Consider the following 12802-nt stretch of genomic DNA (forward strand, 5'->3'; position numbering starts at 1 on the left):
CAAAAGGAGGTCCGGCCGTGCTCCCTTGTAGATTTAGCAATTCTCCAAGAATTTTGGGCACCTTTTGTCAGGAAGAAGGATGGGCTGGCCACACACCAAGGGAAAATGACAAAGAGAAGGTCCGACCAACTTTTGATTGGAGTCATGCAAAGGGGTGGCAGTAAGGGAGAGGGTTCGGTAGCTCTTGAAGAGGCAGCACACCAAAAACCAAGACGTGAAAAATCCTTAAGAAAATCTTGTTCCTCTTATTCTATGAAGAAGTATTTATAAATCTCTTCATTAAGACTTGGAAAACAAGTCATAACCCAAGCCCAAGTCTAATCTTAAGCTCACATCATATGTGTTAGCTTAATTCGCCTACAAGAGGTATGATCCAAAACCAAAATCATGTCTCATAAGTAGTCCTAATTTGCCTACAAGAGGCATGACCCATTAGCTCTTCCATTGCAACAAATACTTTTCATATTTTTTCCTTTGTTTGGTCCAACTTTATCTCTTTCTGGGAAAGCATCATTAGAAACATCTTCATATATCTTCGGGAGGCTTATGAAATCTTCTAGAAGGCTATTAGATGTCCCACTTCATAGAGTTGCTTTATAGCTCCTTCAGCCTCATAGGAAAATATTTGTATAGAATGCGTGCCTAGGAGATGATTGAATTCAGCTATTTATATCCAACCTATTCCTCCCATGTCATAGCCGACCGGCTGGTAAATAGATTTTCCTAAGGTTCCTAATTTGCGCAGCTATCTTTTAAAGGCCACCTTCACATTTATTATTAAAACTTTGGCCAATTTAAAATTCAACATCAACAAGTTGTTTCAGGAGGGTCTTCTTTATATATTCGGGCTAAGTCTGATCGAGGCTAGGCTATAATTTACTTTTGGTAAGAAATGTTACTTTATGTTCATATCTCTTCTTTTTGTAGCTCAGACAATGTATAAGACTTATGTAAGGCAAGTTCTGAAGCTCAATAAAGTCAAGTTGAATAGTAGTGGGCAGGCCGAGCTAGAAAAACGTGGTGTGCAGCCAACTAGCTCATCAAGCAATGTGGTTGATAGTGGAGCGGCTACCAACGAGACAGCTAATAGTGGCATGGCTGTTATTACAGGATGCCACCACAACACCTTTCATGAGGCTATTGCAGATTTCTTTAGAGTCTTTAGAGTTCGAAGAACCATTAAGGATCTCCCAGAAGAGACGGCAACCAACAATTCTAGCCATGCATGCTCCTCCGACAGAAGCTCTAGAGCCTTTCCTATTTAGCCGAGGGGAGCCGGTGGTGCCCTCATAAGAAGTACTACAATTAAACAAACTGAGTCCGCACCCGATCAACCCATCTACGAGCTAACTTCCGATCAACCAATTTTCACCCCCACGATCGATTAGTGATGTTGGAATGTATATTAAAAGCCTAGCTTTTTACATAAACATTTATAAGAATCATATTGGTCAAATATCTACATTTATGTTAAGTGTAGTTGTCTGTTTAATTTATAGTGTAGATAATATGGTGTGAGGAGACACACAGAAGTTCATGTTATCAGTTCCTTATAAATTATAAATAGTTGCTCACGACCAAGATGGAATGGGGCAAACCATTTGAGTGGTTGTAGTGTAATTAGGTATTAGTTTACCTTGATTAATAAATTATACTAATACACTATGAGTGTATTGAGCAGGACCATTTGAGGTAGTTTCTTTTTATACTGACTATATAAAAGAACAATACCTCTGTTATTATAGAAGTGTGTACTCTTAATAATGATATAATAAGAAGCACATATACTTAATATTTATTTATTTAATTTATCAAAGGGTGCAATTTAGCTCGTTAAATCAATAGGCCCGATAAGTTGGAAAATGATATTATTTATATGGTATATTGTTGATTATAGAATGAAACTGTATTTTAGTAATCTAGGTTGATGATGTCCCCTTGAGGAGCTCAAAAGGATTGTCATGTAAACCCTGCAGGTGGACTTAGTCTGACATGATGATAAGGTTGAGTGGTACTACTCTTGGAGCTAGATATTAATTAGGTGAGTTGTCAGTAACTCATTTAATTAGTGGACATTCAATATCTTAAACACAGAGAGACTAATACACTAATGATAAGAAGGAGCCCATATAGTAATATGAGATTGGTGCGATAATGCAATAATAACTCTTTAGTGGAATGAGATATTATTGATGAACTTGAGTTGTGTGTTTAGGGCTAACACGGAAAGCTCAATCTCATCGGGAGACCAAAACCAATTCCTCCTCTCGGTCCCTATTGTAGCCTCTTATTTATAAAGTCTTATATCCGCCAAAAATTCAACTTCTTACCCACTTCTTGGTGGTCAGCCAAGCCTAGCTTGGAGCCTAAGCTAGGGCTAGCCAAACCACACCAAGTTATGAGCCAAGTTGTGCCCTAGCTTGGAGCCCAAGCAAGGGTGGCCGACCACATATAGATTAAAAGGAGATTTTAAATTTTAAATCTTTCCTTATGTGGAAGCCATGGTTTTAAAGAGAGTTTTAAAATTTTTAAATCTTTCCTTTTATAGCTTTCTACAAAGGATTAAGAGAAAGGTTTGATATCTTTTCTTATTTGTAGTTAAAAGAAAGATTTTAATTTTTGATAAAACTTTCCTTTTTAACAACCATCCACATGTTTTAAAAGAAAGATTTTAATTTATATAATTTTCCTTTTACAACTAACAAGGGATTTAAAGAAAGAAATTTTTTAATTAAAATTTCTTATTGGAAACAAAGAAGGAAGTTTTAATTTCATGTTTAAAACTTTCCTTGTTTGGAATTAAAGGGGTGGCCGGCCATGACAAGAAGAAAAGGAAGTTTTAATTTTTTGTTTTAAAACTTTCCTTTTTAGTTATTGGTAAGGAATATAAGGAAGTTTTAATTATGTTTAAAACTTTCCTTATTTGCCAAGACCAAGGAATATAAAAGAGGAGGAAGGGGTGCCTCACCCAACAACACATCTATTATTCTTCCTCTCTTATTCCTTGTGGCCGACCCTTCTGTTGGTTGCTACTCGAAAAACTTATAAGTTTCACTGTACAAAAATTTTGTACAAAGGTCTGAACCTTTTCCTAGCTACCATGTGTTCTTTTAAATTAAATTTTGGATCGCCTGCGGAACTTAACACGTTTGATCCAAAACTTAATCTATTTGTTCTTTTAGGTTTTGACTTGGATCTCCTGCGGAACTTAACACGTTCGACCCAAGTCTCCTTAAGTTATTAATTCCATTAAATATTAATTTCCATAAAAAGTTCCCAGTACTGACGTGGTGAGGCACATGGCCTTCTTGGATATGGGAGCAACCACCACCGACTAGACAAAATCTTTAATAGAAAGCTAATATTTAATTTCCTAAAATAACTTTAGGTTAACCAAAGAGAACAATCAAATCACAAGGAAAAGAAAAAACAAAAGAACACAACTTCGAAAAAACATATTCGAAATTCTAGAACGTAAGCCTCTTGTATTTGGTATTATTTCCATAAATAACTAGCATGATGCGGAAATAGAAATTACTAGTTATACCTTGTAGAAAAACCTCTTGATCTTCTACCGTATTCCTCTTCTAACCTCGGACGTTGTGTGGGCAACGATCTACCGAGATGAGAAACCACCAACCACCTTCTTCTCCTCCAAGCAAGGTTCGGCCACAAAGGAAGAACTTCACCAAAGAAGAAAATCAAAATACTAACCAAGCTCCAAGAGATGCTAACTTTCTCTCCTTCTTCTTCTTCTTCTCCAAGTAGTATCCGGCCACCACAAGAACTCCAAGAGAGATGAAGTATTCGGCCACCACAAGAGGAAGAGAGGGAGAGGGTAATGACCGGCCACAACACCAAGGAAAAAGGGAGAGAAAACAATAGAGGTTGTGTCTTGTGAAGGCACCCTCACCCCTTCTTTTATATTCCTTGGTCTAGGCAAATTTGGAAATTTAATTACAATAAATTTTCCTTAATTTCCTTGACATGATTTAATTGAGAGAAATAAAATAAAATTTCTCAAATCAATTTCAAGTGGCCGGCCACATCATTGGAAAACAAAAGAGGACAAGTTTTAATCAACAATTAAAACTTCCTAATTTGTTTCCGGAAATTTTAAAAAATAAAATTTCTCTTTAAAATCTCTTCATGGTTAATAAAAGAAAATATCTATAATTTTAATTTTATTAACATATGAATAATTTTAAAGAGAAAATAAAACATCTCTCCAATCTACAAATAAGGAAAGAGATCTAATCTCTTTCTTTAATCTTTTGTAAATCTTTTACAAGAGAGATATTTTAATTCTAATTCTCTTTAAATTATATCTTCCACATTATAATAAAAATTAAAATTAAATTTCTTTTTAAATTTTATTTGGCCGGCCCTACTAGCTTGGGTTCAAGCTAGGGCCGGCCACCCAATATTATACCTAGGCCGGCCCTAGCTTGTTCCCAAGCTAGCTTGGCCGGCCCCAATTGGGTGGGTATAGAAGGTGGGTATAGGTGGGTATAGAACTCTATAAATAAGAGGCTACGATAGGGACCGAGAGGAGGAATTGGTTTTGGTCTCCCGATAAAATTAAGCATCCCGTGTTCGCCCCGAACACACAACTTAATTTTATCAATGATAATTCATTCCACTAGAGAACTATCATTGAACTACCGCACCAATCCCAAATTACATTTTTGGGCTCCTTCTTATTATGAGTGTGTTAGTCTCCCTGTGTTTAAGATATCGAATGTCCACTAATTAAGTGAGTTACTGACAACTCATTTAATTAATATCTAAGTCCAAGAGTAGTACCACTCAACCTTATCGTCATGTCGGACTAAGTCCACCTGCAGGGTTTAACATGACAATCCTTATGAGCTCCTCTTGGGGACATTATCAACCTAGTATCTCTAGGACACAGTTTCCTTCTATAATCAACAACACACACTATAAGTGATATCATTTCCCAACTTATCGGGTTTATTGATTCATCGAACTAAATCTCACCCATTGATAAATTAAAGAAATAAATATCAAATATATGTGCTTGTTATTATATTAGGATTAAGAGCACACACTTCCATAATAACTGAGGTCTTTGTTCCTTTATAAAGTCAGTATAAAAGGAACGACCTCAAATGGTCCTACTCAATACACTCTGAGTGTACTAGTGTAATTATATAGTCAAGATAAACTAATACCTAATTACACTACGACCTTCTAATGGTTTGTTCCTTTTCCATTTTGGTCGTGAGCTACTGTTTATAATTTATAAGGTACTGATAACATCATCTTCTGTATGTGACACCACATACTATGTTATCTACAATATAAATTAAATGAACAACTACAAACAAATGTAGACAATTAGACCAAATGTGATTCTTTATTCATAATAAATGTTTACAAAGCTTAGGCTTTAAGTATACATTCCAACAATCTCCCACTTATACTAATGACTAAGCTGCCATATCTTCTACCATACATCTGATTCCCATTCCCTCCACATGCCGATCGAAAGCTTTCGCCGGAAGGGCCTTAGTGAAAGGATCTGCCAGGTTATCCGCTGATGCAATCTTGGCGATGACAACTTCTCCTCGCTTCACAATATCTCGTATCAGGTGGTACTTGCGCTCTATATGTTTACTTGCCTTATGAGCTCGTGGTTCCTTCGAGTTTGCAACTGCACCGCTATTATCACAATAAATTGTGATGATTTTGGGCAAACCAGGAATCACATCTAAGTCCATTAGAAAGTTCCTGAGCCATACTGCTTCTTTAGCTGCCTCAGAGGTTGCTACATATTCAGCTTCCATCCGCATTTCGCTTAACACTCCTCCATGAAATGGCTCCACCTCCTAAAGTAAACACATAGCCTGATGTAGACTTCATGTTATCCCTATCAATCTGAATCCGTGTAACCCACGGGAGCAAATCGTCTGCTCGGTAACTTATATATGCTTTACCATAGTCCAATGTCCTTGTCCTGAGTTACTCGATATCTTCTGACCATGCCCACGGCAAAACAGATATCGGGTCTCGTATATAGCATTGCATACATTAGGCTTCCTACAGCCAAGCATAAGGAACTGCTTTCATGTCCTCTATCTCTTTTGATGTCTTTGGAGACATCTCTTTAGATAGAGCTACTCCATGTCTAAAAGGTAAGAAACCTTTCTTGGAATCCTGCATGCTAAAACGAGCAAGGATTGTATCTATATATGAAGCTTGGGATAGACACAACATTCTTTTCTTACGATCCCTTATAACTTTGATCCCAAGAATGTGTGCACATTCTCCTAAGTCCTTCATATCAAATTGTTTGGACAACCATACCCTTACGTCTGATAATACCTTGACATTGTTGCCAATTAACAAAATATCATCTACGTATAGTACAAGAAATACCACCACGTTTTCGTTACTCTTCTTATATACACAAGACTCATCCGGACTTTGAATAAATCCATATGACTGGATTACTTCATTAAACCGGATGTTCCAAGACCTTGAAGCTTGCTTCAGTCCATAAATGGACCGATTGAGCTTGCACACTAGATGCTCTTTGCCTTTTTCAATGAACCCTTCTGGTTGCTTCATATGAATGTTCTCTTCAAGACTTCCATTAAGGAATGCCGTCTTGACATCCATTTGCCAAATCTCATAATCCATATGAGCAGCAATGGATAAGAGTATCCGGATAGACTTAAGCATGGCTACCGGTGAAAAGGTCTCCTCATAATCGATTCCCTCTTTCTGAGTGTACCCTTTCGCAACAAGCCTAGCTTTGAAGGTCTCTACCTTCCCGTCTGTCCCTCTTTTCCTTTTGTAGATCCACTTGCATCCAACGGCTTTTACACCATCAGGTGGTTCTACAAGCTCCCAGACTTTATTAGAGTACATAGACTCTATTTCAGAATTCATTGCCTTTTGCCAAGATGCTGCATCTATATCTTGGAGTGCTTCGTCGTATGTTTGTGGATCAGGTTCATGTTTACCCGGGATCAAGTCCGAAGACTCTCCCAAAAACATGAATCTTTCAGGCTGCCTTACAACCCTCCCACTACGACGAGGCACTGTCTGTTGTTGTGTATCATGTGTGACACGTGTTGCAGTCTCTTGTGGTACTTCATCTTGTACTATTGGTACTGAAGTAGACATGTCCTTTCTAAGTTCTTCTAAAACAACTTTGCTACTGGGTTTGTGATCCATTATATAGTCCTCTTCTAAAAACTGGGTATTGGTGCTAACAATGACCTTTTGGTCTTTAGGACTATAAAATAAACCACCTTTCGTTCCTTTGGGATATCCTACAAACACGCGAACTTCTGTACGGGATTCTAACTTATCAGCATCTGGTTTCAGCACATGTGTTGGACTACCCCAAATCCGAATATGTCTTAGACTGGGCTTTCGCCCATTCCACAATTCTATGGGAGTAGAAGAAACTGATTTAGAAGGTACTAAGTTCAGAACGTATACTGCTGTTTCCAGAGCATATCCCCAAAACGAATTTGGTAATTCTGAATAACTCATCATTGATCTAACCATCTCCATAAGAGTCCTATTCCTTCGTTCTGCCATACCAGGTGTAGACAATTGGGATTGAATCCCGGCCTCTGATAAGTAATTCCTAAACTCTCCTAAGAGGTATTCGCCACCACGATCTGACCGTAGTGTCTTGATACTTTTACCTAGTCGTTTTTCCACATCAGCCTTGTATTCTTTGAACTTATCAAAGCACTCGGACTTGCGGCGCATCAGGTAAATGTATCCATATCTTGAATAATCATCTATGAAAGAGACAAAATATTCAAAACCTCCTCTTGCCTGGACAGACATAGGACCACACAAATCAGAGTGAACCAACTCTAACACTTCTTTGGCTCTATACCCCTTTGCCTTGAACGACTTCTTGGTCATTTTACCTTCCAAGCAGGATTCACAAGTTGGAAAATTTTCCAACTCTAATGAACCCAAAAGTCCATCGGCTATAAGCCTCTGAATCCTACTTAAGTTAATATGACCAAGCCTTAGATGCCAAAGATATGCTTGGTTCATTTCCGAAGGTTCTTTTCTCTTATTAGAATTAGAGGATGAGTTATAAATTTTCATGTTTTGCTTTGTGGAAGAAATTGGATTTAAAGTATACAAATTGCCAACTAATGCACCAGAACAGATAATCACTTTATTTCTTTTAATAACTACATCGTTACTAAAGGAAACTGAATATCCATCAAAAAACAGTTTAGAAACTGAAATTAAATTCTTTCTAAAACTGGGTACATAAAGACAATTTCTTAAAACCAAATTCCTATTTCTACTAAAAGATAAGTAGACGTCTCCCACTGCAACAGCTGCCACCTTAGTAGCATTGCCCATGTAGACGGTAATTTCTCCTTCAGATAGTCGTCGGGTTTCCTGGAACCCCTGCAAGGAATTGCAGACATGATCAGTGGCTCCTGTATCTACACACCAGGTGCTGGTAGATAACACCGCTAAACATGTTTCAACAACTAGAGTATGAGATATACCTTTGTTTTGGTTCCTACGAGGACAGTCCGCCTTCCAATGTCCTGCCTGCTTACAGATGAAGCACTTGCCCTTTCATTCCACTTTAAATCCAGAACTCTGAGATTTATTCACTTTCTTTGCTGAACCGACTTGTTTCTTCTTCTTCTTTCCTTTCGGTTTAGAAGTAGAACCATTTTCAAGATAGTGAATTTGAGCATTGTGACGAAATAATCCTTCTGTCGAAAGTTCCGCTAATGAATAAACTCTCTTATTCATATTATAGTTCAGCAACTGCTCAAAACTTCTAGGTAGCGTTTGGAGGATCATATCGATCTGGGTTTCCCATCAATTTCTCCTCCAAGGACTCGTATCTCGTTCGGATAAGCCATCATCTTTAGGATATGATCCCTTACGGGAGTACCTCTTGCATGGTGGTGTCATTATCTTTCTCATGGCTTCTTGCCTAGAAGCCCTATCTGATGACCAAAGAGTTCCTTGAGATTATATCATAAATCGTTGGTAAATCTTGATGTCGATGTTGCAATACATTTGACATTGAAGCCAAAATGTAACACCGCGCCATCTCATCTCGCTTTTACCCATTTCCTATGATATTCAATCTCCTCTTGGGTAGATTCACCAATGGGTGCATCAGGACAAGACATATTTATAGCTTTCAGCAGTAAGAACAATGTCCATGTTTCTTTTCCAATCTATGTAGTTTGGTCCAGTAAGTCTATTCTGTTGAAGTATGATGGACAGTGGGTTGAAAGACATCCTAAGAATCACAAATAACTTTTGGTCGAACTCTAAATTTAGAATAATATTGATTCCTCAAACAATACTATTTTAAATTAACCAACACCTCATAACACCGTGAATTTTGTATGCCACGTTAGTGTGGACGATACAAATTCAACATTTGTAAAAGGAGGGTTTTAACCCATTAATTTTATTATCTTGTCAACCTAACTTTTTGACAAATAAAAATAATAGTTGGTATCATTTGGTCACACAAATAATAGCAGTGACTCCGTTGGGGAGGATACTATTAGATGTGTCTAAGTGTATACCATTACTTGACACTAAGTCCATTAATAAGATTATGCCCCTTCCGTTGGGGAAGATCACACGCTCTTAATTAACTTCCTATAGTCATCCAAAAATAGAAGTCTGTTCTAGTGATCCGCAAACAAGCTCATCCGTTATGGAGGAAGGCACTCAGAGCCAACGCGCAAGCTTGTTTGCATCACTTACAAACCAGTAATGGAGACCATGGGATTTATTTAAAAATCCCTCTCCCACTTAGTTATTTATAAATGAGGAATTTTAACTATGCTAGCCTACTAAACTTGTAAACTAACATTCACACACAGCACAATATAAAAGCAATAAATAGAAAATTTAATTTTCAACTATTATGGCTTTTATCTCTAAATTGTCCTCCGTGTGTTGTCATGTAACGACCACCCTTCTTACTACTACTCTCTCTAAGGATGACCGTTACTTAACTACTAACTCTACTTAACCGGTATGATAAAAAATCACATGGAAACCCTACCGAAAAATTTTGGCAGAGTCTCCCTTGTACCGGTGACCTTAAACTGACATACATAACATAATATACACAGCCATAGGCGGCTGGAACACATATCAAACACAAAAATGAATAACATCACCACGCAGTTTAATGAAATCAAATCATGCAAGTAATGAATAGCGGAAACAAGATACACATATAATTAACTAACAGCGGAAGACTAAATGACTCATCTAATACATTTTTTATAAATGGCAATCTTAATAAATTCTTAAACTAAGTCCCAAGGCTTCCATAGTCCTGGCATCACACACCATCCGCGCCACCTTGTCGCCTTCCTTTCTATATCTTTTCCTTCCTGTATCTGCAGTAAGAGGAAGTGTAGTCTATAAGCAAAATTTGCTTAGTAAGCGCTATCTAACTCACAAAATCTTGATATGCATGAGGAGATACTGAAATCTAAAACTGAATGCTCAAAAGGAAATCTACTCATGCTCATCTACTAGTAAAAGAAACATACTAAAAGACTAAGCATGTAAAGCAAAGCTATACAATCATGCTAGCATAAAGAAAGCTAAACTTACTGAATTCTAAACACCTTCTGAATCTTATTCCACTTGTTTAAAGACTTATTCTTTAATACTTTATACTTATGTAAAACTTTCAAAAACTTATACTTATAATACTTCAAAATAATAATCAACTTCTTCTTGGGCCCAGGCATAGTACCATCTTATGCGCGTTCCCTAATAGGTTGGGGTAGCGAGCCACCAATCCTAAAAGAGCAGACCTCGGTCTACCAGGGCCAAGACCTCGGAATTGGACACCTGGATTTGTTTAACGACAAGCTCTTGGATGTCGGGTACTAGCCTCTTCTTAAAAGTAAAATACTTTTTTAGCTTATTTACTTCTTCTTTAAATGCCTTGGCATTTTAATAGACACCTTGTGTGCCAAAAATCCCTAAAGTCTCGACTTTGGGATCTACTTAAGGCCTTGGCCTTCTTCTTTCTTTTCTTTATCTTTCTTATACTTTTCTTTATCTTTCATATGAATCTATGAATGAAACTAACTATGTATTACATATTCATGCATAGAATACAAAGAAATCCACACATACAACACTTATCAAAAATCTGCACTAATGCTTAACAGAAATCTGCATATTAAGCTTATCTAAAATCTGCATACTAAGCTTATCAAAAATCTGCATTCTATGCTACACAATTTCTGCATACAAGCTTAATCAAATCTGCTCACTAAGCTTCTCAAAAATTTGCATTCTAAACTTCATAAAATCTGTACTACAATTGGTGGATCCCAATTAGAAAAGTCTACATCAGAAATCTATCCGAATTTCCAATACAAAGTCTGAAGAAAACAATTCACAGACTCGATTAATCATCTTGACCTTTGTGTTCAATCTATCAATCTACAGAACTGATCACGGTTTGATCATACAACTCAAGCAAAGCTCAGCTCACAGTATTGCTAATAGCAAGAAAATATGAACCCCAAGGCTACAATTCCACCAGCAACTATACTTATCCAACAGACATCCCTAACTGTTCATACTATATGTGGCCTCACAATAATATATTTTGAGTATCAAATAATTAGATACAATCATCAATTACTAGTTAAGCTCTTGTAAGGTTTCAGAAATCTTTAACATGCTTCAACAGATTTGCACAGAAGAAATCAAATTCTTAGATCCCTTCTAATAATCTCTAATATCTTAACAAGGAACAAACCTAAATCCAAATCTGTCCTTCATGCTTCAAATTCAAGAATACATTGATACGAAACTATGAAACTCTACATGAACAGAGCATACTCATCCAGGTAACCATAGAAAAATCTATCTTAAAACCTGCAATGCCATTTTCAAAGCTTGAAGGGATCAACTCACTTGCTTAAACTTAACAAATCTTTTCTTTCTTCCTTTAACCTCACGGCAGCAAACAAAACCAAAGAAAACTTCACGGAAAAACTCGAACAAACAAGGAAATATCGAAACGAAGTCGGAATTCCTCTTACCACAGGTGAGTAGCAACTTACCTTGCTCCTTGAACTCACAACCGAAAAGAGGGAGGCTCTAGGGTTCGCGGAAGGCTTGAGATCTCGGCCCTACTTCATGCTCACGACTCCTCCTCAACGAGAAGAGCTTAAGGTGGAGAAACCCTTCGGAGAACCTTGGCCGGCCGCCGGAGACACCGGATTGCTCGCTGCGTCTTCGCTGAGAAAAGCCGCGCCGTCGAACTCGAGAGAAGGGGAGAGGGATCGAGAGAAATAAATCCTCTCTTAACTTAACCTCTTTTTATAACCTAGGGTTATTCTTAAGTTCGGTTATTGCTTAACTAATTTTGTTTCCTATTCTAAACAGAACCGATTGCTAGCACACTTGGTCAGCGCGTGCGTGGGTTAAAGTTTGGCTTGTGGGTTCGAATCCTGCCTATAACCAATTTTTATCTATTAATTCTTGTTATTAACTTCTGCTCATTAAATAAGATTCTTCCTTTATTTAATCAAGCAACAATTGCTAGCCCAGTTGGTTGATCCGGTTTTGCTCGGGTCCGAGCTCTTGGGTTCAAAACCCGACTTCAACATATTCTTTTCCCTTTTTTTTCTACCTTTTCCTCTTGGTAAAAATATCAAACGAACTCCAAAAATTTCATAAAAATACTCTAAAAATTTCTAAAAATCTCTAGAATTTTTTAAAGCATTTCTAGATTTTAATAAGGTCTTTTAGGACT

The sequence above is a fragment of the Zingiber officinale genome, chromosome 8A (genome assembly GCF_018446385.1).
Source record: "Zingiber officinale cultivar Zhangliang chromosome 8A, Zo_v1.1, whole genome shotgun sequence".
NCBI classification, from domain to species: domain Eukaryota; kingdom Viridiplantae; phylum Streptophyta; class Magnoliopsida; order Zingiberales; family Zingiberaceae; genus Zingiber; species Zingiber officinale.